Source organism: Schistocerca gregaria, chromosome 2 (assembly GCF_023897955.1).
Source record: "Schistocerca gregaria isolate iqSchGreg1 chromosome 2, iqSchGreg1.2, whole genome shotgun sequence".
Classification (NCBI taxonomy): Eukaryota; Metazoa; Arthropoda; class Insecta; order Orthoptera; family Acrididae; genus Schistocerca; species Schistocerca gregaria.
Genome location: NC_064921.1, coordinates 99,938,008 through 99,964,464, shown reverse-complemented (window position 1 = coordinate 99,964,464; position 26,457 = coordinate 99,938,008). Strand labels below are relative to the sequence as shown.

General features: G+C 44.0%; 1 protein-coding gene and 1 pseudogene across 1 annotated transcript in view; one reads left to right on the top strand and one right to left on the bottom strand.

The window, feature by feature from the left end:
* The window catches only part of LOC126336425 (uncharacterized), a 72,059-nt gene that overhangs the window by 23,043 nt on the left and 22,559 nt on the right, over positions 1-26,457 (bottom strand). The window lies entirely within an intron of this gene.
* On the top strand, positions 7,706-7,823 carry LOC126337307 (5S ribosomal RNA; annotated as a pseudogene).

Below are 26,457 nucleotides of genomic sequence, written 5' to 3'. Positions count from 1 at the left end.
GCTAAAGTTGCTTATCCGTTTCCCTGTGAGCCCTCAAATACTGTTTTCCTCTCCCTTGCTTGTATAATTCACATCTTATTAATCTGTTAATCATTATTATATTAATTTCGTGTAGATGTTGTTAAGCTTTTATAAATTCTGCTACCAGATGGCGAGATCTGTATCATGTTCACGTCATTGTTTGGCACGGCCTGCTCGTACAGTTGCTGATACTTTCTCGTGGCCTGCACCACTGTAGTGCCCTTAGAGGCATGTTTACACGTTGTTTTAAAATTTTGACTATATCTGTTATTAATCCAGGTGGAAAATGTTTTAGTTGTGGTTTTAACGTCTTGGTTAGAGCGATGTCGCTCATATTTTCCTTTTAACCACATGTGAGTATCTTTACCCAATTTAACTTGTAAAAATTAAGTATTTGTTCTATGCGTGCCTGCTATTAATGTACCTTCCTGTGATATTGTTAGGTAAAGTAACAATTTCTTCTGAAGAAGTCGCACCTCTAGTTAAAAAATTTTAAATTCTGTTTACAATCGGTTGGCTGGAAGTTTGTAACGTTGTAGAAATTATAATATTATTTGAAGACAATAATTACATTGAAGTCACCACGATTTATGATGGTCCCCTGGACATTACAAACAGCAGTATATGGTTCTTAATTGGATGTGTGATCTCCACGGACGGCAGTACATGCTCTGTAGTGTGCTCCCGTGTTAGAAACAAGGATGGCAATGAGCTGTGATATGTCTCCACAACGCCACCCACACGTGCTCGATGGAATTTTTAGTCGGGAAAACGCCAGGCCAGTCCATTCGCCGCATATTCTCTTGTTCCATGAACTCCTACACCTGTGCTGTTTTGATTCGATCGCCCATTGGCATACATAAAAACGAAGTCTGGGACGAATACACCCCTGAAAAAGACGCACGAGCGGAAGAAGTGCGGTGTCACAGTAATGTTGACCAGTGAGTGTACCGTGTGGAGGTCAGCATACCCATGGAACATTATATCTCACCACGCCTTAACACTGGGACCATCAAAACGATCGTGTTAGACAGTGTTCGGCATACCCTCATATGGTGAGGGATGAGTGACGTAATGCATCCAGTAACACTGTCGGACACAGGTGGGACCATGTTACGATGTGGGGAGCCATAATGTTGCATGGATTTACTGACCTACAAATCTCTGAACACGGTATACTTGCCGCTCAATGTACTCCTACCGCATGACCGTCTCCTCAGGGGTGTATTCGGCTCAGACTTCATTTTTATGGATGACAATGCCTGACAGCACCGAATAGCGCACGTGGGGTATCTCCTGGAAGGGGGAGGGGATATTCGGCGAATGGACTGGCCTGCTCGTTCGACCCGACTTAAACTCCATCGAACACGTGTGAGATGCGATGGCGAGACGCACATTTACGCAGAAACCACCATGCAGCAGATATCATCCGCGCTGGTGGAAGAATGGAAAGCCCTGCCGCAAGGATTCGTTACCGACCTTGGGGCCAGCATGCGAGCACAATGCAGAGCATTGTCACTGCCGATCTCACACCGTATTAAGAAGTTAAGAACGACGTTCTGCTCTCTGAAATGTCCGCGGGACCTTCATGAAGAGCGAAGAGTTCAGTGTAATTATTATCTTTGAATAAAAGTGTCATCTTTTGTAACCTCATTGCGCATTTCTTTCAGTTACCTTCTGTATCACACTTTTAACAGTTCTCTCTATGTATGGCCCAAATTTCATCTAGTTATGTTACTTGGCAGTAACAGATCATGCGAAAGTTACCTTCGTCCTTAAGTTTTGCACGCCAGACAAGGGTCACAATGTTTTATATCCTTAGCGTATTTGTATGAGTTGACTGATTCCAGTAGTGACTGATTGATATTGCAGGAATAGGACCTTTTCTGAGTTTTGTGAAATGACAGTTTGACGATTATTAACTTTTAAAGCAAGGTGACGATCTTTCTAACAAGTTAAAACTTATCGAGCTCTGACTGAATATTTGCGTAAATTTTTTTCAGATAGCACTTCGTTATCGATAGGTACATCACCTGCCAAAAGTCTAGTATTGTTACTAACATTGTCTGTTAGCCATTTTGATCAACATGAGCACCACAAGAACCACGATACATTGCTCTGGAGCTCTTATAAAGCTAATTCTGTCGATAACTCTGCATACAAAATAATTAATTCGTTCTGTCGTCCCATAAATATTCAGTTCAGCCTCAAATTTCGTCTGATGTCTCACACGATCTTACTTTGGATAATAGAATAGTTGTGGTTCTGAGTTAAATACCTTTCGGAAGTCATCCACCAAATTACCATTATCCATGGCTTTTAGCTTGTCATCTGAGAAGCACACGAGTTGGATTTCGCATGATCTATTGTTTCGGACTCCACGTTGACTGCGATGGAGGGGAGATCATTCTGTTCGAGCTATTCCATCAATTTTGTGCTCAGAATATGATATAAGATCCTACAACATATGGAAAAGCAATGATATTCGACACCAGATTTCTGAATATCTGCTTTCTTTCGTGTAGCCAGTTGTAGCCTGTGCTTTCTCCCACCTACTGAGCACACTTTCTTGTTATAGAGTTCAAGAATGTATTCTGGTTAAAAAAGGGAATGACTCAGCCACATACTCTATATAGAGCCTGACAGAGATTTTGTTGAACCCAGCCGGCCTGTGTGGCCGAGCGGTTCTAGACGCTTCAGACTGGAACCGCGAGACCGCTACGGTCGCATGTTCGAATCCTGCCTCGGGCATGGATGTGTGTTATGTCCTTAGGCTAGTTAGGTTTAAGTAGTTCTAAGTTCCAGGGGACTGATGACCTCAGAAGTTAAGTCCCATAGTGCTCAGAGCCATTTGAACCAATCGTCGGACCCTGAGGCGCGGGAGTAATACTTTTCTGGACTTTTTATCAGAATGTGATGCACATAGTTTTGGTATAACTTCTCTCATCGTTTTGTATAGTTTTTTAAAGAACCAACGTGGCTCTCACGTACTCATTAAACAAACCCTCATCGAAACGGGTAGCCCATCTCAGAGATTTTTTCCTGGCCCTTCCGTCGATTCAACGCAGTAGGACCCACAAAGACAAAAATAGTCAAGAAGTGGCGGAACAAGGGCTTTGTGAGCGACATGATTCATATGAGAACTTCGCTTCCTTAGTATTGTTCCGATATATCCCCACGGCTGTTCCGCGTCAAACTGCTCCACACAGGTACCCATGAAGACGGTCGCAGGTTCGAATCCTGCCTCGGGCATGGATGTGTGTGGTGTCCTTAGGTTAGTTAGGTTTAAGTTGTTCTAAGTTCTAGGGGACTGATGACCTCAGATGTTAAGTCCCATAGTACCCAGAGTCATTTTTTTTCTCTTGAGGTCTAGATGAGATCTTTAGAAACAAACCTAAATCTAATGATACTGGAAGTGGTTTTTTTGAAATAATTACTATGAAGACATTCCTCTGCAACTGAAATAAATTGCTATGCCTCATTTCAGTGCCAAATATTAAGAGCAGTAACCATTCATTATCGTCTAATTCTCCTAACCTTTATAAGCTTTTAGTAAAAAGAAAGTCTTGTTTATACAGTCCAGTCACGTTAATGTGATCACCAGTTACGTTAGACGTCAAGACGTCAACGTGGACGGGATGTAAAATCGTGTCGGACGAGGAACGGGGGGGGGGGGGGGGGGGGGGGTTAGGGGGGGGGACAGTTGCCGTCCTTGTTGTAATGCCAAGACAAAGTATTTTTTGATGTCAAAAAGGGCATGATCATCGGCTTTCGGGCCAAGGGTAGAAGCATTTCCAAAACGGTTCAGTTTCCAAAATGTTCGCATGCCGCCGTGATTAAAATACACTACTGGCCATTAAAATTGCTACACCACGAAGATCAAGTGCTACAGACACGGAATTTAACCGACAAGAAGAAGATGCTTTGATATGCAAATGATTAGATTTTCAGAGCATTCACACAAGGTTGGCGCCTGTGGCGACACCTAGAACGTGTTGACATGAGGGAAGTTTCCAACCGATTTCTCATACACAAACAGCAGTCGAACGGCGTTGCCTGGCGAAAACTTCTTGTGATCCATCGTGTAAGGAGGAGAAATGGGTACCATCACGTTTCCGACTCTGATAAAGGTCGGATTGTAGACTTTCGCGATTGCGGTTTATCGTATCGCGACACTGCTGCTTGCGTTGGTCGAGATCCAATGACTGTTAGCAGAATATGGAATCGGTGGGTTTAGGAGGGTAATACGGAACGCCGTGCTGGATCCCAACTGCCTCGTATCACTAGCAGTCCAGATGACAGGCACCTTATCCGCATGGCTGTAACGGATCGTGAAGCCACGTCTCGATCCCTGAGTCAACAGATCGAGACGTTTGCAACTCAACCATCTGCACTAACAGTTCGACGACGTTTGCAGCAGCATTGACTATCAGCTCGGAGACCATGGCTGCGGTTACATTTGACGCTGCATAACAGACAGGAGTGCCTGCGATGGTGTACTCAACGACGAACCTGGTGTGCCCGTATGGCAAAACGTCATTTTTTCGGATGAATCCAGGTTCTGTTTACAGCATCATGATGGTCGCATCCGTGTTTGGTGACATCGCGGTGAACGCACATTGGAAGCGTGTATTCGTCATCGCCATACTGGCGAATCACCCGGCGTGATGGTATGGGGTGCCATTAGTTACACGTCTCGGTCACCTCTTGTTCGCATTGACGGCACTTTGAATAGTGGACGTTACATTTCAGATGTATTACGACCCGTGGTTCTACGCTTCATTCGATCCCCGCGAAACCGTACATTTCAGCTTGATAATGCACGACCGCATGTTGCAGGTCCTGTACGGGCCTTTCTGGATACAGAAAGTGTTCGACTGCTGCCCTGGCCAGCACATTCTCCAGATCTCTCACCAATTGAAAACGTCTGGTCAATGGTGGCCGAGCAAGAGCAACCGGCTCGTCACAATACGCCAGTCACTACTCTTGATGAACTGTGGTATCGTGTTGAAGCTGCATGGGCAGCTGTCCCTGTACACGCCATCCAAGCTCTGTTTGACTCAATGCCCAGGCGTATCAATGCCGTTATTACGGCCAGAGGTGGTTGTTCTGGGTGCTGGTTTCTCAGGATTTATGCACCCAAATTAGGTGAAAATGTAATCACATGTCAGTTCTAGTACAATATATATGTCCAATGAATACCCCTTTATCATATGCATTTCTACTTGGTGTAGCAATTTTAATGGCTAGTAGTGTATAACACACTGTGCATGGCAAAAGGAGCTACGAAACAGGCGCCGATCCAATCTGTGCTGCAACACGAGTCAGAGATGACAGGGGTGAACGACTGGTCGGGAGATGTGTACAGGCGAACAGACGTGCGACTGTTGGCAAACCGATCGCCCAGGTGAACCGTGGGGCGCCCAGCTGTGTCTCATCAACGTCCGTTCAGCGCATGGGCCTCTGCAGCAGCTGCCCAGTTCATGCACCCACGCTGACGCGTTCAGCGGCGACGAAAGCTGGGATTTGCACACCAATACCGAACGCGACTGGACGTCCACTCAGCGGCGTCAGGTGGACGTTTCAGACGAATCGTGTTTAACGCTCCATCGGACAGATGACCCTTGGCATGTACAATGTGAAGCGGGTGATAGCAAACGTCATGCAAAAATCTTCGGAGGGGCCCAGGCCAGAGGAGGAAGCGTTGGTTAGTCTCCCATGAAGACACACAAAGTTGGGAAAGAGACAGGGCCAGCTATGGTAGAAGAAAACTACAAGAGGCTCAAATGGAATTAAAACACAAAATAGCTTTCACACTAATGGTGGAAGAGGAAGAACTATCTGCTCCAAAGGAACAGAAATCATGCCAGAAATGCTCTGATTTCTACAAAAGTAACTATTCTTACCCTTGCACATTCCAACTGGTCTATTGATTACACTGCAAATTAATTCAGTGTTTCTACATGTACAGTAAAGCAAGCTAGGAAAATAAAAGCAACGCAAAGAGTGCTTCCACAACTTCAGCAGGCTCAGGGTAAGCAACTGAGTTCAGAAATAAAGGTGCTAGTGCCGGAGTTTTATGAAAATAATGACTACAGCCGAATAATGCCTGAAAAAAAGACTATGACCCGGTGAAAATGGGAAATGTATGTGTACAAATGCAAGAAAGACTGTTGCTATGTAACAAATTGGTTCAAATGGCTCTGAGCACTATGGGACTCAACTTCTGTGGTCATTAGTCCCCTAGAACTTAGAACTACTTAAACCTAACTAAGGACATCACACACATCCATGCCCGAGGCAGGTTTCGAACCTGCGGTCGTAGCAGTCGCACGGTTCCGGACTGCGCGCCTAGTACCGCGAAACCACCGCGGCCGGCTGCTATGCAACATATCAGAACTATATGTAGCATTCAAGGAAAAGTATCCCAATACCAAAGTAGGTTTATCATCTTTTTTCAATCTTCGGCCAAAATGGGTTGTGCCTGTAAGTGCAAGGGGCACACACTATGTTTGTGTATGTGTGACCCATCAAAATGCTAAGCTGATGTTTGGTGATGCTGGGGAATGTTTTCGTCGCTTTCCCTGGATGACCTCGTCATTCTAGAAGGCACAATGTATTAACACAAGTTTCCATATACCCTACAGGACCATATCCACCCCTACGTGCAGTTTGTTTTTTCTCGGCACGATGGCATCTACCAGTAGGACAATGCAACGCGTCACACAGCTCACGGTGCACGTGCGTCGGTCGAAGAGCAGCGGAATGAGTTTACCGTACTCCACTGGAAACAAAACTCCCAGGATAAAAACTCAATCGAGAATCTGTGGCCGTGCGGTGTGGCCGCGTGGTTAGAGGCACTATGTCACGGATTACGCGGTCCCTCCCGCCGATGGTTCGAGTCCTCCCTTGGACATGGGTGTGTATGTGTCATTCTTAGCATAAGTTAGTTTCAGTAGTGTGTGAGACTAGGAACCGATTACCGCAGCAGTTTGATCCCTTAGGTATTCACACACATGTGAACATTTTTGAGAACCTGTGGGACTACCTGGATCGGGCTGTACGCGCCATGGATCCCCAACAGAGAAACCTATCAGAGTTGGCCACGGCATTGGACTAGGTTGGTTCCATATCCCTCTCCCGGCCTCCGAGGCCGAGGTCGCTAACGCACGCCCGAATCCTGGTGGTGGATGAAAAACTTCACTGCCGGTATTTGGTCGACGAGAGGAAGAGAAGTGATCACCACTCTTTGCACCATTGTCCTGGATTCAATTCCAGTTCTCTATGCAGTGTCTCATGAAGTGAAGGCATGTGACACTGCTAACGTTAAACTCAGGGGCCCCCTTGGTGCTGTTTGAGAGCAAGAGGCTCGGGGCCGGGTTTCACCCTCTCCTTTCTCTCATCACCTCCAACACCATCATGACAGTACACTACACACATACATCCATTACACACACATACACTTAACAGATACACTTATACATACAGTCTCATACTTCGCGAAGGAAAGGTGCCTGTGGGTGCGTAGGATAGGACAAACCTTTCCAACAAGGCGACTGCACCTGCCCTTCCTCTGCATCTACATCTACATCTGCATCTGCATGGCTACACTGTAAATCACACTTAACTGGCTTGAGGCTTTATCGAAACACCTTCACAATAATTCTCCCTTATTTCACTCTCGGGCAACGGCCTTGCCGCAGTGGATACACCGGTTCCCATGAGATCACCGATGTTAAGCGCTGTCTGGCGTGGTCGGCACTTGGATGGGTGACCATCCAGGCCGCCATGTGCTGTTGCCAATTTTCGGGGTGCACTCAGCCTAGTGACGCCAATTGAGGAGCTACTCGACCGAATAGTAGCGGCTTCGGTCAAGAATACCACCATGCCGACCGGGAGAGCGGGTTTGCTGACCGCATGCCCCTCCTATCCGCATCCTCCTCTGAGGATGACATGGCGGTCGGATGGTCCCGATGGGCCATTTTCGGCCTGGAGCCGGAGTGGAATTTCACTCTCGAATACCTCGGAGAGAAAACGAACACCTATATTTACCCGTGTGAACTTCAATATCTCTTATTATGATCGTTTCTCCCTACGTAGGTCGGCATCAACAAAATATTTTCCCATTCGGAGGAGAAAGCTGGTGATTGAAATTTCGTGAGAAGGTCTCGCCGCAACGAGCAACGTCTTTGTTTTAAAGATGTCGTCCCAAAATCCTGTATCCTGTTCATGACACTTCTCTCCCTTATTTCTCGATAATACAAAACGAGTTGCCCGTCTCTGAACTTTCTCGATGTACTCCGTTAATCTTATCTGACAAGGTTCCATACCGCTCAGCAGTATTCCAAAAGAGGACGGACAAGCGTAGTGTGGGCAGTTTCTTTTGCATCTTCTAAGTGTCCTGTCAGTAAAACGCAATCTTTGGTTCGCCTTCCCAACAACATTTCCTATGTGTTCTTCTCAATTTAAGTTGTTCGTAATTGTAATTCATAGGTATTTAGTTGAATTTACAGCCTTTAGATTTGATTGATATATAGTGTAATAGAAGTTCAACGGTTCCTTTTATCACTTATGTGGATGACATCACACTTTTCATTATTTAGGATCGATTGCCAATTTTCGTACCATACAGATATCTTTTCTAAATATATAAGAAACTATCAGCCTCGATTGCGGTAGTGAAACCAATCTTTACTTAGGTTTCAGCCCAAGTAATTGAGCCTTCTTCAGAAGATAAACCTGATTCTATAATATGTCTACGAGAGCATGGTCTAAAAATAAAAATAAAACAGCCTCGTAGACATATTATAGAATCAGGTTTATCTTCTGAAGAAGGCTCAATTACTTGAGCTCAAACCTAGGTAAAGGTTGGTTTCATTACCGCAATCGAGGCTGGTAGTTTCTTATATATTAAATTAACACGATTGCTGACGGGGCTGCAATGTTGACAGTACAAAAGTCTTTTCTAAATCGTTTTTCCATTTCTTTTGATCTTCTGATGACTTAACTAAACGACAAAGAACAGCATCATCTGCAAACAACCTAAGACGGCTGCTCAGAGTGTCTCGTAAATCCTTTATATAATAAGGAACAACAGAGGGCCTATATCACTACATTAGGGAACGCTATAGATCACTTCTGTTTTATTCGGTGACTTCCCATCAATTACTACGAACTGTGACATCTCCGACGGGGAATCACGAACCCAGTCACATAAATGAGACGATAATCCATAAGCACGCAATCTGATTACAAGCCGCTTGTGAGGTACGGTGTCAAAAGCCTTCTGGAAATCTAGAAACCGAGAATCAACGTGAAATACTTTGTCGATAGCACTCAGCACTTCGTGTGAGTAAAGAGCTAGTTGTGTTTTATAAAGCCATGTCGACTATGTGTCAATAGGCCGTTCTCTTCGAGGTAATTCATAACGTTCGAACACAATATATGTTCCAAAATCCTGCTGCAAATTGACATTAATGACATGGGCCTGCAATTTAGTGGATTAATCCTTTTGACTTTCTTGAATATTAGTGCGATCTGTGTAACTTTCCAGCCTTTGGGTACCGATCTTTCGTTGAGCGAGTGGCTGTATATGATAGTTAAATATGTGGCTATAGCATCAGCATACTCTCCAAGGAACGTAATTGGTATGCAGACTGCACCGGAAGACTTACTTACACTAAGTGATGTAAGTTGCTTCACTATTCCGAGGATATTTACGTCTAAGTTACTGATTATTGGCAGCTGTACTTTATTCAAATTCTGGAATATTTACTTCGTCTTCTTTGGTGTAGGAAATTCGGAAAGCTGTGTTTAGTAACTCTGCTTTATCAGGACCATCATCGATGGTATTTCCAATATTATCGCGCAGAGAAGGCATTGATGACCTACCAATCTGACCATAATCTCTGGATTTTCTGCCAGATTACGATACAAAGTTTCGTTGTGGAAACTGTTATAAGCATCTCGCATTGAAGTCCGCGCTTAATTTCTAGCTTCTGTAAAGATAGCCAATCTTGGGGATATTGCGCTCGTTTAAAGTTGTCATGCTTTTTCGTTGTTTTTGCAGCAGTGTGCTGACCTATTTTGTGTGCGATAGGAGATTAGCTCCATCGTTTGTTAACTGATTTGCTATAAAACTCTCAGTTGCTGTCGATACTATTTCTTTCAATTCAAGCCACATCTCCTCTAAATGTACACTGTTAATTTGGAAGGAGTGGAGATCGTCTCTCAGGAAGACGTCAAACGAATTTTTATCTGCTTTTTTGAATAGATGTATTTTTCGTTTATTTTTGATGGATTTAGCAGTTAGGGTATCAACTCTCGCTACGATAACCCTGTGTTCACTAATCCCTACATCCATTTTGATGCTTGTTATTAGCTCAGGATCATTTTTTGCTAAGAGGTCAAGTGTGTTTTCACAATCGCTTACTATTCGAGTGGGCTGATGAACTAATTGCTCGAAATAATTTTCAGAGAATGCGTTTAAAACAATTTATGACGATGTTTTATGCGCGCCTCCGGCATTAAACATGCATTTGCGACATGTCGAGGGTAAACTAAAGTTACCATCAACCATAATTGTAAGAGTCGGTAACATGTTTGAAATTAGAGTCAAGTTTTCTTTGAACCTTTCAACAATTTCCTCATCTGAGTTGGGAGGTCAGTAAAAGGTCCAATTATTATTTTACTCCGATGCCAAGAATGACCTCTAACTATACTAACTCAATGGAAATATCTATTTCAATTTTGTTACAAGATCAAGAAGAGTTGCTCAATGTAGGTGAAAATACGATCAGTAATGTTTCAGATTTCGAGGTAGAATGGGATAGGAATGATGATGGAAATAGGATCACATTTGAGGAAGTGGAGAAAATGGTCAACAGAGTGCAGTGCAATAAAGCAGCTGGGGTGGATGAAATTAAGTCAGAACTCATCAAATACAGTGGAATGGCAGGTCTTAAATGGTTACACAGGATAATTGAAATGGCCTGGGAGTCGGGACAGGTTCCATTAGACTGGACAAAAGCAGTAATTACACCAATCTTTAGACATGGAAACAGAAAAGATTGTAACAACTACAGAGGTATTTCTTTAATCAGCGTTGTGGGTAAAATCTTCTCAGGTATTGTTGAAAGGAAAGTGCGAGTATTAGTTGAGGACCAATTGGATGAAAATCAGTGTGGGTTTAGGCCTCTTAGAGGTTGTCAGGACCAGATCTTTAGCTTACGTCAAATAATGGAGAAGTTTATGAGTGGAACAGGGAATTGTATCTATGCTTTATAGATCTAGAAAAGGCATATGACCGGGTTCCTAGGAGGAAGTTATTGTCTGTTCTACGAGATTATGGAATAGGAGGCAAACTTTTGCAAGCAATTAAAGGTCTTTACATGGATAGTCAGGCAGCAGTTAGAGTTGACGGCAAATTGAGTTCATGGTTCAGAGTAGTTTCAGGGTTAGGACAAGGCTGCAACCTGTCTCCACTATTGTTCATATTATTTATGGATCATATCTAGAAAACAATAGACTGGCTGGGTGATTAAGATATGTGAACACAAAATAAGCAGTCTTGCATATGCGGATGACTTAGTTGTGACGGCAGATTCGGTTGAAAGTTTGCAAAGTAATAAATCAGAGCTAGATCAGAAATGTAAGGACTATGGTATGAAGATTAGCATCTCCAAAACGAAAGTAATGTCAGTGGGAAAGAAATATAAATGGATTGAGTGCCAAATAGGGGGAACGAAGTTAGAACAGGTGGACGGTTTCAAATACTTAGGATGCATATTCTCACAGGATGGCAACATAGTGAAAGAACTGGAAGCAAGGTGTAGCAAAGCCAATGCAGTGAGCGCTCAGCTACGACCTACTCTCTTCTGCAAGAAGGAAGTCAGTACCAAGACTAAGTTATCTGTGCACCGTTCAATCTTTCGACCAACTTTGGTGTATGGGAGCGAAAGCTGGGTGGATTCAGGTTACCTTATTAACAAGTTTGAAGTTACGGATATGAAAGTAGCTAGGATGATTGCAGGTACTAGTACATGGGAACAATGGCATGAGGGTGTCCACAATGAGGAAATCAAAGAAAAACTGGGAATGAACTCTATAGATGTAGCAGTCAGGGCGAACAGGCTTAGATGATGGGGTCATGTTACACGCATGGGAGAAGCAAGGTTACCCAAGAGACTCATGGGTTCAGTGGTAGAGGGTAGGTGGGGTCGGGGCAGACCAAGGAGAAGGTACCTGGATTCGGTTAAGAATGATTTTGAAGTAATAGGTTTAACATCAGAAGAGGCACCAATGAATAGGGGAACATGGAGGAATTTTATAAGGGGGCTATGCTCCAGACTGAACGCTGAAAGGCATAATCAGTCTTAAATGATGATGATGATGATGATGATACAAGATAAACTACTTCTAATAGCTACAACCATGCCACCGCCCCTTCGGGATGTGCCAGCCACTCAAGTGAGACGATTTTGCTTTACACATCCCTCTCGCTGCCTCCCAGAATCTCATTGACTCTCTTCCAGCATGCGTCGCTGCCGCTCGCGATGCAAAACGTGGCAATTCACTCTTGTCACAGGTGGTAACATTAATGTGACTGGTCAGTATATACGTAACATTGATCTAAATTTAAAAAATGGTACAAATGGCTCTAAGCACTATGGGATTTAACATATGAGGCCATCAGTCCCCTAGACTTAGAAACTGCCTAAACCTAACTATCCTAAGAACATCACAGACATCCATGCCCCAGGCAGGATTCGAACCTGCGACCGTAGCAGCAGTGCGGTTCCGGACTAAAGGATCTAGAACCGCTCGTGATCTAAATTAAAATCGAAAACTAACACTGTCAAAGTATACGATAACAGATACAGAAACGTTCCAGTAAACTTAGGGCTGCTACACAAGTCGTTTGCGATAAAATTCAAATGGTTCAAATGGCTCTGAGCACCCTGGGACTTAACATCTGAGGTCATCAGACCGCTAGAAGTTAGAGCTACTTAAACCTAACCAACCTAAGGACATCACAGACATCCATGCCCGAGGCAGGATTCGACGCAGCGACCGTAGCGGTCGCGCGGTTCCAGACTGAAGCGCCTAGAACCGCTCGGGGCGATAGAATTGCGAATACTACTGACTTCAGTTAACGATAAATGCAATACAACTTAACATGTTATATGTTACAAATTACTGTATATTAGTATCTGCTAAAAATGTCATACATGTAGTCCTCGCATTTGGCGGCAACACTGTACCCGTCTATGCAGTGAGTTGAAGATTAGTAGATGTTAACAAGACAATATGGACCATTGCTCCAGTTCTACAACCGTATCAGTTGAACTGCTGTACACTTCAATTTTGAGATGACCGTGACAAAAAATTGCAAGGATTGATGTTTAAAAGAGTAAATCTGCATTTGACTGTGTATTACTAAATTTATCTATTGTATTATCTACATGTCGGCTTTTATGCCACTAACAGTACAATGCTAAAAGTTGTTAAATTGTCATGATGTCATATCTGTTAAGGCATTCCAAAGCAGGTACACAACACTTAATACGTGTCAAATTCTTTGATAGCTACTTCTTAAAGACATGTGTTAGTCTTGTTTACCTGCTTTGGACTGCCTTAACAGGTATATCGCAATTATGGTCTAACAACTTTTAGCATTGTACTTGCTAATGGTATAAAAGACGAAATCTAGACAGTACAAAATATAAAAATAGTAATACACAGTTAAATGACACTTTAGTCTTTTAAAGAATATTGCATGACTGTGGCTCGACATCACCGGAAACTTCGTAAGGATTGATGTCAGATGACATTGAAGGCCAAGGTACAATCTTTGTCTGACATAGCTATCTTATACCACGCTGGTGCGTCAGATGTCGGCTTAATTTCGATACCAAATGTTCCTGTGTTCCATCATGCATGTACCACATTCGCATTCATCAAATTTTGCAAGGTAATGTAGACCACGGGTGGTATTTGCGCACAATTAGTTGCGGGCTTAATTGAAAGTATATATTCCAAATACACTTGTACTAACTAGGACAATATTTCATACTGATGTCAGAAGTGCCTACGTAATCACTCATTCGCAATTATCTCGCAAAGGGGTTGTTTCTAGGAGTATTATCGTATATTTGCATCCGTGTCAGTTTTCGCTACTAATTACGGTACACGCTGTAAACAAAATTTGCACTTGGGGGCCCGTGGGTTTCCTCTCATCTTGACCCCCAAAGCGGACGCTTGGCCATTAAACCGACTCTGCACACGCACAGACACGCAGGCATTGTGAAATAGTGGTAATCAGCGTAACAGTCGCACTCGAAATTCACCTTTATCGACTTCAGCGTGATGAAAATCAAAGACAAATTCCTACCTAAAAATGAGTATGGTTTTCCGGTCTGGTCGTAGCTTCGCGCGCGCAGGAGCTTGAGGCAGACACTGGAAAGACTGCTGTGGCGACACTGCAGGACGGGACCTTTCAATATGGAATCCGCTGCATATGCAACAGCCGCGTGGAGCGTCTAGCGCGGGACCCGTATGTACCAGCTCCACCTCGACTTCCTTTCATGTCTGACCGCTCAACAATTCATACAGGCGTGCACCTAACGTGGCGAAATCTTGTACTCTAATTTTCGGGAATTATTCGACGGCATTTCATGCAAGGTGTATCAAAACTAGAGTGGCCATTTCAGATAGGTGTTCCTCATATACGAAAGTCCATTGCAACATGTGTCCGGAAATGTTTGGTTTACGAGTTAAGGCACGTTTTCCTTGCCGCGGGTAGCTGCCGTGACACAAGGTACTGACAGCACAATTGATTCCGAGGCGGAAGATGAATTGAGTGTTGTGTTCGACGCTCGACATGTCTTCAAATCAGGAACAGGCAGAAGTGCTCTTTATGAACAGTAAAACGGACGGCAGTGCTTCTAGTTTGTACCAGGAGAGGTACCCACAGAGAAAATGTCCAGACGGGAAGGCATTTGAGCCACTCCATCGCCATCTGTGCGCTCATTCGAAATTTACATCTCCTGGTCTTGAGACGGGACGACCGAGATTCACAACACCAGATATACTGAAGGTGATTCTGGATCTTGTGCACCTGACGTCGTCTGTCAACATACACTACTGGCCATTAAAATTGCTACACCAAGAAAAAACGCAGATGATAAACGGGTATTCATTGAACAAATATATTATACTGGAATTGACATGTGATTACATTTTCACACAATTTGGGTCCATAGATCCTGAGTAATCAGTACCCAGAACAACCACCTCTGGCCGTAATAACGGCCTTGTTACGCCTGGCCGTTGAGTCAAACAGAGCTTGGATGACGTGTTCAGGGACAGCTGCCCATGTAGCTTCAACATCATACCACAGTTCATCAAGAGTAGTGACTGGCGTATTGTGACGACCCAGATGCTCGGCCACCATTGACCAGACGTTTTCAGTTGGTGAGAGATCTGGAGAATGTGCTGGCCAGGGCAGCAGTCGAACATTTTCTGTATCCAGAAAGGCCCGTACAGGACCTGCAACATGCGGTCGTGCATTATCCTGCTGAAATGTACGGTTTCGCAGGGATCGAATGAAGCGTAGAACCACGGGTCGTAATACATCTTAAATGTAACGTCTACTATTCAAAGTGCCGTCAATGCGAACAAGAGGTGACCGAGACGTGTAACTAATGGCACCCCATACCATCACGCCGGATGATTCGCCAGTATGGCGATGACGAATACATGCTTCTAATGTGCGTTCACCCCGATGTCGCCAAACACGGACGTGACCATCATGATGATGTAAACAGAACCTGGATTCATCCGAAAAAATGACGTTTTGCCATTCGTGCACCCAGGGTCGTCGTTGAGTACACCATCGCAGGCGCTCCTGTCGGTGATGCAGCGTCAAGGGTAACCACAGCCATGGTCTCCGAGCTGATAGTCAGTGCTGCTGCGAACGTCGTCGAACTGTTCGAGCATATTGTTGTTGTCTTGCAAAGGCCGCATCTGTTGACTCAGGGATCGAGACGTGGCTGAACGATCCGTTGCAGCCACGCGGATAAGATGCCTGTCATCTCGACTGCTAGTGATACGAGGCCGTTGGTATCCAGCACGGCGTTCCGTATTACCCTCCTGAACCCACCGATTCCATATTCTGCTAACAGTCGTTGGATCTCGACCAACGCGAGCAGCAATGTCGCGATACGATAAACCGCAATCGCGATAGGCTACAATCCGACCTTTATCAGAGTCGGAAACGTGATGGTACGCATTTCTCCTCCTTACACGAGGCATCACAAGAACGTTTCACCAGGCAACGCCGGTCAATTGCTGTTTGTGTGTGAACAATCGGTTGGAAACTTTCCTCATGTCAGCACGTTGTAGGTGTCGCCACCGGCACCAACGTTGTGTGAATGATCTGAAAAGCTAATCATTTGCATATCACAGTATCTTCTTCCTGTCGGTTAAATTTCGCGTCTGTAGCACGTCATCTTCGTGGTGTAGCAATTTTAATGGCCAGTAATGTACATAGGTTAAGTTAATGTTGCCCATACAACTGTCTGGAGACTAGCGAGGGCAACAGTTCTACATGGCGGTTATAATTAAACTTTCAATATCTGAGACAATGTTCAGACTGTGTGTTGCAGGATTTTTCATTCTGAGCAATGTTAGTGTCGTGACTTGCCGTTAGGAGCCGGCACTGGTATGGCGACGTAGTGTTGAAAAATCGGTGTGCATTACAGTTGCAGCCAGTCAGTATGGGTCGGTCGAGGCAAGATACGCAGTAAAGCTGTTTCATCAAAATAACAGCAGTAGTGCTGCTGCTGTTGCCGAGTATCGACGCATTAAAGGATTACGGAGAGGTGCTCTTTCAGCAGCGTTGTCTAAGAACACGATCCGAAAGTTCGAATTAGCTGGCGTTTGCCGAATAGCTCCTGGGAGAGGCTGACGGCCAATTGTGCCAGAAATTGTTGAAGAAGTTAATGTTGCCATGGCTGCGAATGCTTAACGTAGTGTGTGATCTTCAAGCAGTGCACGAGCTTTGTCACCACACCTGACCATTCCAGGGTCCGTCGTTCGAAAAGTAATGTTTCAGGCAGCTGTAGAGTAATCTCTAGAGCAGTTACAAGCTATTGTGGATGCAGATGGTCGTCGCATTGAGCAACGTTTGTAACCTAGAACGTAAACATGGAACGAAATTGACGAATGTTATCCTCTGATATGGAAATGGTTTATTTGTTATTTCTCTCCCGCATGTCCTTACAAATGTTTGCACACAGTTTCATTGCCCTACCATCACTCGGTTTTCATGGGGGCTTTCTCAAGCAGCGAAAATTTAATTATAACCACCCTGTACTCTTATCATTTGCAACATATATAGGCCCTTTCACCGGCATAGTACCTGGCACTAGTTATGTGACGCTAGTGGTTCTTCCAGAAGTGTGCTACAAATCCGAAATTTGCTGCTTAGAATTATTCGCAGATGAAGCACAGCTCATGCGAGATGGTATTATGAACTTCCATAACCGGCATATATGAACCTGACATGGAATCGAATCTAATGTTGGTGTGTTGTGCAGAAATATGCAATACTTTTAGGATTGAGGATCGTGTTCACAGGGCCACAATATGAGGAATGTATTCGAGTAGGAGGTGGGCACTTTGAAGATCTTTTGTTTACCACCTCTGGGAAGAAAGTTGACCTGGCGAATATCATTGTTTTGAAGGCCATAACTTGGAAACCAAGAATTTCGAGACATGTGGTAATAAACTTTTTTTATTTTCTATATATGTGGAATACATACCCGAAACTTGTGCCCTCTATTTCTGAAACGTCCTACATGAGAGATAGCGTATAGTAAAAATAATAATAACAATAGTAATAATAATTATTATTTATTATTCCTGATATATATCAGTCACTTTATAGTGATATTACTTATGGTTCAGACTTTTCATTAATGATGAGAGCCATAATTTAGCCACTGAAAATAACGAATAGAATTTCTAGAAGAGGAAGAAAATGAAACCCCAAGGAAGTTTACAGTTCCTCAATATTTTATCTTTACATTGAGCATAAAAAAGACAAATACCACGAATTTCAGGGTGAAGAGGAAAAAAATTACACGTTTGTGTGTGTACCTCTTTCTGGGAAAGAATATTGACTATCAGCTGAAAAGGTATGAACACAGAGAGATAGTTGTCAATAGTATGTCATCATCACTTTATGCTCTTATGGTCCTGTCATCTCACTGTTTAACAGTCTGTTGTTTACATAATGTTCGTACATACACTCAATTCTTACTGTAGTATTCTTTTGTGGGGAAAAATGCGCAAAATATGAACTCAGAAGCAATTCATAAGATTAACAGCCAAAAATAGTAATCTGTTTTATTGTAAAGATCAGTTTAAAACATTTGAGATTTTAACTGCGGCATGTGAGCACATTTTCCAATCAGTTAAGCACACTAAAAACCCAGACCAAAAAAAATGGTTCAAATGGCTCTAAGCGCTATGGGACTTAACTGCTTAGGTCATCAGTCCGCTAGAACTTAGAACTACTTAAACCTAACTAACCTAAGGACATCACACACATCCATGCCCGAGGCAGGATTCGAACCTGGGACCGTAGCGGTCGCGTGGTTCCAGACTGTAGCGCCTAGAACCGCTTGGTCACCCCAGCCGGCAAACCCAGACAATTACTGTATAAATAGCCCTGTAGGTCGTCACTCAACAAGATCTATACTGAAATTACATTTACCAAGATAGAATATCGAGACAGCACCCTCTACCACGGAAAAAAACTATTCAATAAAGCATGAAATTTGTAGGAAATCTGTAAAAGGAAATTCAAAGGCTTATTCTTGATGCAATAGGAGTCACTGAGGTGAAATGGAAAGCACATAAGAATTTCTGCTGAGTCTAATATAGGGTAACATCAATACCAGCAGAAAATGGTATAACGGGAGCAGGATTCGTTATGAATAAGGAGGTAGAGCGGAGAATGTGTTACTGTGACAGTTCGGTGATAGCGATGTTTTAATCACAATCGACAGCAAACTATGGTACATCAAGTATACACGCTGAAGACAAAGGGACGGAGAAGGTAGAAGACAAAGGGATATAGAAAGTATATGAGGCCATTGAATGGGTAATTCAGTATGTCAAGGGAGATGGTAATCTAATAGTCATGGGAGATTGGAATACTGTTGTAGGGGAAGGCGTAGTAGGAGGGCTTATGGGAGAATACGAGCCTGATAGTAGAAACAAGAAGAGAAAAAGACTAATTTAGTTCTGCAATAAACTGCAACTAGTAATAGAAAATACGCTGTTCAAAAGTTGAAGATTCCGGCTGGATTACATTATGGCCATTCAGAGATTCCGAAATAAGATACTAGATTTTATGGTGTATCCAGGACCAGATCTAGACTCAGGTCACAATTTAGTAGTGATGAAGAGTAGACTGAAGTTTAAGAGACTCATGTGGGAGAATCAATGCGCAAAGAAGTAGGACACCAAAGTACTGTGGAACGATGAGATGCGTTTGATGTTCTCTAATGCTGTAGGCACTGCGACAATGCATACTACAGCATGCAGTTCACATAAAGAGGAATGGATACCTCTAAAAAGAGCAATTATAAAAGTTGAACGGAGAAATATAGGCACAAGGAAGGCAACAGCGAAGAAACAGCTAACAAAAGACATACGAGGGGCGTTCCACAAGTAATGCAACATATTTTTTTCTCTGCCACTTTTGGATGAAAAAATGCTGAGTTCGTTGTGTGATATCATGAAATATTCCCGCATGAGATCATATAGTTTCATGAGGTTGCGATTGGTGGCATCACTATACGTAGCCAGAATGAAATTTTCACTCTGCAGCGGAGTGTGCACTGATATGAAACTTCCTGGCAGATTAAAACTGTGTGCCGGACCGAGACTCGAACTCGGCACCTTTGCCTTTCGCGGGTAAGTGTTCTACCATCTGAGCTACCCAAGCACGACTCACGACCTGTTCTCACAGCTTTAATTCCGCCAGTACCTCGTCTCCTATCCTGCAAACTTCACGGAAGCTCTTCTGCGAAACTTGCAGAACTAGCGCTCCTGGAAGAAAGGATATTGCGGAGACATGGCTTTGCCGCAGCCTGGGGGAATGTCTCCAGAATGAAATTTTCACCCTTTAGCGGAGTGTGCGCTGATATGAAACTTCCTGGCAGATTAAAACTGTGTGCCAGGCCGAGACTCGAACTCGGGGCCTTTGCCTCTCACGGGCAAGGTAGCAGACGAGGTATTGGCGGAATTAAAGCTGTGAGGACAGGTCGTGAGTCGTGCTTGGGTAGCTCAGATGGTAGAGTACTTGCCCGCGAAATGCAAAGGTCCCGAGTTCGAGTCTCGTTCCGGCGCACAGTTTTAATCTGCCAGGAAGTTTCATATCAACGCACACTCTACTACAGAGTGAAAATTTCATTCTGGAAACATGCCCCAGGCTGTGACAAAGCCATGTATCCGCAATATCCTTTCTTCGAGGAGTGCTAGTTCTGCAACGTTTGCAGGAGAGCTTCTGTGAAGTTTGGATGGTAGGAGACAAGGTACTGGCGGAAGTAAAGCCGTGAGGCCGGGGTGTGGGTCGTGCTTGGGTAGCTGAGATGGTACAGCACTTGCCCGCGAAAGGCAAAGGTCCCGAGTTCGAGTCTCGGTCCAGCACACAGTTTTAATCTGCCAGGAAGTTTCACTATACGTAGCCTTCAAATCGGTGTGTGTAACGGTGATCTGTTCCAAGCAGAGAGCCGTCACTCAGTTTCTTTTGGGGCAAAACCAGAGCATCGAGGATATCCATAGACATTTACAAAATGTTTACGGAGACCTGATAGTGAACAAAAACACGGTGAGTCGTTGAGCGATGCGTCTGTCATCATCCCAACAAGGTCACGCAGTCCTGTCCAAACGCTCGCGAGGCGTTAGGCCAGACACAGCAACGACTCCTGAAATTTTGAAAAGTGCGGACACTCCCATTAGAGGTGCTCGACAGACAGCAATCAAACACTTCGCTGCACAACTGGACCTCTCCGTTGGTAATGCTGACACACCCGTCCACCAGTTAGCGTACTCAAATGTGTGTGACCGCTGGGTTTCTCGCCGCTCAAGAGAAGACCATATAGAGCAACCAATAACCATCTATATGGAATTGTTTGCGCTTTACTTGGCTGATCGTGGTCATTTTTTGTCGAACATCGTGACAGAGGATGAAACACGGGTTCATCAATTCGAACCCGACACTAAACAGCAGTTCAAGGAGAGGCGCCTCACCACCTCTCCTCCGAAAAAAAAGTTCAATGCCGCACTGTCAGCCGGTACAGTTATGGCGGCAGTCTACTGGAATTCTGTACGGGTTATTCTGCTTGATGTCTTCCTCATGGTGCAACGACCAACAGTGAAGTGTATTGTGCGAGCCTCAGGAAATTGAAGTAACGGCTGCAGTGTGTTCGTAACAACAAAAATGCAGACGAACTTCTCGTGCTCCATGGCAACGCAAAGCCTTGTACAGTCTGTGACCCAGACAGCATATCACAAATCTTCAATGGTCTGTTCTTCCTCATCCACCCTACAGCGCGGATCTCACGCTTTCAGACTTCCCATCTGTTTGGCCCAGAGAAGGATGCACTCCACGGGAAGCAGCACGTGGATGATGGGGAGGCTGTTGATATAACATGAAGTTGGCTCCGATGTCGCCCAATACAGTGGTACGATGCGGACATACAGGCCCTCACAAAAGATGACGTAACAGCTCGCCCGGTTGGCCTTGCGGTCTAACGCACGGCTTTCCGGGCGGGAAGGAGAGCCTGGTCCCCGGCACGAATCCGCCCAGAAGATTTGTGTCGAGGACCGGTGAGCCAGCCAGTCTGCGGAAGGTTTTTAGGCGGTTTTCCATCTGCCTCGGCAAATGCGGGCTGGTTCCCCTTATTCCGCCTCGGCTACACTATATCGGCGATTGCTGCGCAAACAAGTTCTCCACGTACGCGTACACCACCATTACTCTACCACGCAAACATAGGGGTTACACTCGTCTTGTGTGAGACGTTCCCTGGGGGGTCCACCGGGGGCAGAACCGCATAATAACCCAGGGTTCGGTGTGGGGCGGCGGAGGTGTGAAGTGGACTGCGGTAGTCGTCGTGGGTTTGTGGACCACTGCGGCTACGGCGGGGACGGAGCCTCTCCGTCGTTTCTAGGTCCCCAGTTAACATAACATAGCAAAACATAACTAGGTGACGTAATGCCTTCGCATTGAACGGAGATTATATTGAAAAATAGGGTTTTGTAGCCAAAAGAGTGGGGAATAAGATACTGAAATCTATAATGAAACCACTCTTGTTACAGAAAAAAGTGTTGCCTTACTTATTGAACGGCCCTCCTATATCAGCTGATCGAGGAAAGAAGGAAGTACCAAAATGTTCATGGAAAGATAAGATTACGGCAACATAAGACACTTAGGAATGAAAGAGATAGCATGTGCAAGGTTCAAATCGTTAAAATGGTTCTGAGCACTATGGGACTCAACTGCTGAGGTCATGAGTCCCCTAGAACTTAGAACTACATAAACTTAACTAACCTAAGGACATCACATACATCCACGCCTGAGGCAGGATTCGAACCTGCAACCTTGGCGGTCACGTGGTTCCAGACTGTAGCGCCTAGAGCTGCTCGGCTACCCCGGCCGGCCATGTGCAAGGAACCAAAGGCGAAAAGGCTCCAGAAACCCGGTGAAGAGATCGAAAAAGAAACAGCCGTCGAAAGAACTGATTCAACGTATAGAAAAATCAAAGCAAGCTTTGGTGAAATCAAATGCAAGGTAGGCAACATTAAAAGTGCAATATTAATTAAGCGCAGAGGAGAGAGCTAATAGATGGAAAGAGTAGGTAGGATGCCTCTGCGATGTGGAGGAATTGTCTGATGATGTGTTAGAAGATAACATATATGTTTTTTAGAAGACGAAATAGACGTCCACTATTAAAGTCAATTTAACACAACCTTGGAAGCTTTGCGGAATTTCTAAAATCATTGGGGAAGCGGCAACCAAAGGACTCTTCAAGTTGGTGTGCAGAATCTTTTGGGGAATGAGACATGCCATCAGACTTCATCCACTCGATCCCGAAAACAGCAAAGGCACATGAGTGTGCGAACTATCACACAGTTAGGTTAACAGTTCGTACAATGAAGTTTATGGCAAGAATAACACACAGAAAAATGAGAAAAAACTGAGGATCTGTTAGACGACAATCAGTGTGGCTTTAAGAAAGATAAAGACACCTCGGAGGCAGTTATGACGTTGCGCTTGATAGTGAATACAAGACTGAAGAAAAATCAAGACACATGAATAAGAGTAATCGACCGCAAAAAGTGTACTATAATGCAAAATGGTCCAAGGTGTTGGAAATTCTGAGAAAAATAGGAGTAAGGTGTAGGGAAGACAGGTGATACACAATATGTACAAGAACCAAGAGGAAACAATAAGGATCGAAGACCAAAATTTTGTTGACACAAACCTAAATTGGGAGAAACGATAATCATCATAAAATAATCAGAGCTCGCACAGAAGCATATAGATGTTCGTTTTTTCCCGCATGCCGTTCGAGAGTGGAATAATATAGAATTAGCCCAAAGGTGGTTCGATGAACCTTCTGCCAGGCACTTAAGTGTGATTTGGAATTTGCAGTGTAGTCATGTAGATGTAGATGTGCAGATATGTGGCGAAACCTTATGACTGCCTGTTTAATAGCTTGTTTGTCCATCTTTGGAACGATATACATCACTCATTCTTCCCATCAGGGATCCGACAATTTGTTGGTAGGTTTTTGGAGATGTGCGGCATTGGATGTCTGCGTGCAGGTCATGCAATTCGCGTAAATAACTGGCCGCTGATTTGCGTACGCCGTGATGGCGCCCGATAACGACTCAGTAGGGTTTAATGGGATTTACATCAGACCAATTTGGTCAACGAGACATGAACGTGAGTTCACGATTACGCTCGTCAAACGACTGTAGCACGGTTCTGGCTCCGAGACAATCACGATTACACTGCTGAAAGTTGACGTCGCCGTTGGGGACACATCAAGCATGAAGGGATGCAGGAGGTTCACAGCTGTTAACGTGTCTTAGATTCCTAGCGCAGGTCCCACGCAAGCGCAGGAGAATGTCTCTCATAGCATAATACTGCTCCCACCAACCTGCGCCCCTGGCACACTGCACTTTTCGAGCCGCCGTTCACCTCGGTGATGGCGTTTGTGGAGACGACCATCGACCTAGGGTAGCATAAATGTGATTCACCCGAAGAGCCGTCACGTTTCTATTGTTCGACGATCGAATCCCGATGGTCTTACGCCCATTACAGTTGAAACTGATAATGTCGTTGGGTCAACGACACGTATGGGGTGGTCTGCTGCGAAGCTTCATGTTCAACAATTTAGGATGAACGGTGTGCTCCAAAACACTTGTGCGTGCGCCAGCATTATACTCATTCGGCATAGATATCTTAGGTCACTATCTATCCTACTTTACCGAGTAGACAAGCCTCCGAAGCCCACGTTCGGTGAAGAGTCGTGAACGTCCAACTATTTAACACCTAGTGGTAGTTTCACTAACCATCTTGTTGAAAATAACCGTTCAGTATTTCACTTAACACAAGTTTTCCTATGACTGGGTACAGAATATCACTGCAGTATGGTTGTGCATTTATTGTTTCGTTGAAAAATATGGAACCCACAATCCGACGTCTAGAAATTGCAATCCAAACTCCTATTTCTACAGAATTAAGTGGTTCCTCATGAATACACAATGGATTTGCAGTACTCCACATGCGAGAATTTTGCGAGTTCGTGTGCCCGGATAAATGAAACCAGTCCTCATCAGTGAAAAATGTTTCATTAAGAATATCCCTTCCATTTTGTTGAACGAAATTTTTGAACTATTGACAACAATGCAGTCTCTTGCCATGATCAGTATTTTTAAGTTTTTGCACGACTGTCACTTTGTATGGGAAAAGTTCTAATTTTTTCCTTACAGCTGTGTGGGCCGTTCCGACACTAATATCGATTTCTTACTGACTTGTTCGGATTCATGGACATTTTATCGGAAATATCGAGTAGTTTATCCTCAGACAAAACGCTAGGACGACCACTTCTCGGTGTATCTGTCACTGAAACCGTACTTCGAAATTTGTTTATCAAATCTCGCACAGCATCGCGATGTGGGAGTGTTGTCTCCGGGAAAACTGAATTAAATTTTTGACGAACTTAAACTGTATTTACAGCCAGCATCGAATACTTGTCCGACTAAAAGCACACGCTCTTCAGTGATTAGCATTTTAACAGTGACAAGAAGGAAACAAACGAACAAAGGAACTAAAACGTTCACGTCAACACCTAACGAGACATACCAACGAAACTGCTGACGCTGGCTGAGATAAACGGAACAGTGGGATGTTGGGAGAGTCCACTTGAAGGGAAGTAACTCAGGCAGGCGAACAATCATACGGCACGCGCGGCTAACGATCATACGGCACTGCGGAGAGAGACTTTTTGGACACCCCGTAACTCTTTCCGTAGATGCTCACTGTAATGGTACTTGAATTGCGTAACCATTACGGCACCTCACCTGAACCTCTCGATACCAGTAATATTCTACTGTGTTTCTGTAAAGTAGTTGACATATTTCTGAGACAACATTCAAATTTGATTTTATTAATGTAGAGATACTTTGATACATCGATATGTTTATGTTGCAATGATATTATTCTGATGTGTATTCTTTCTTTTGTCACTATGATCTTTAACGTACTTGTAGCTCTGATTTTTGGGCGCGTAAGCGATTATTAGTTGTTAGGGAGTCGGACCTTGAGAAAGTCAAGTCTGGGACGTCATGTTGGAAAGACGCATATTGTAGTCAGCTTATAAAATGTGAACTTTAACAGTGAGGAAGATGTTTTCAGGTATGTTTTGTAATGTGAAGTGATGTTTTGTGTGTTACGTGATATTGCAACAAAAGCAATAAAAAGGAAATGTAACTTACTTTCGGAGTGCTGATTTTTTTTTTACATCACCATTTTGCTAACTTTCAAAGGTTTAATCTTCAGGAATGGTTTGTGAAACACATCTATAAAACTTTTGAATATAGCAGAATAAAACCTAGGCCTCTTTGCAACCGAGCTTGGAATCATTACCACCTAGGTTTTCGACGATTGAGTCATGATTTTACAACGAGACCAGCGTGGGAAACACGAAAAGATGAGTGCCTCGTTTATTCATTATTACATTAAATAACTTTATTACCTGTGCTCTAATGACACCTGCCACATAATAACTTTGTTGTTGCCCGAAAATGCAGTATTTATCAGCGTGAGCAACACCATAATCATTATTAAAT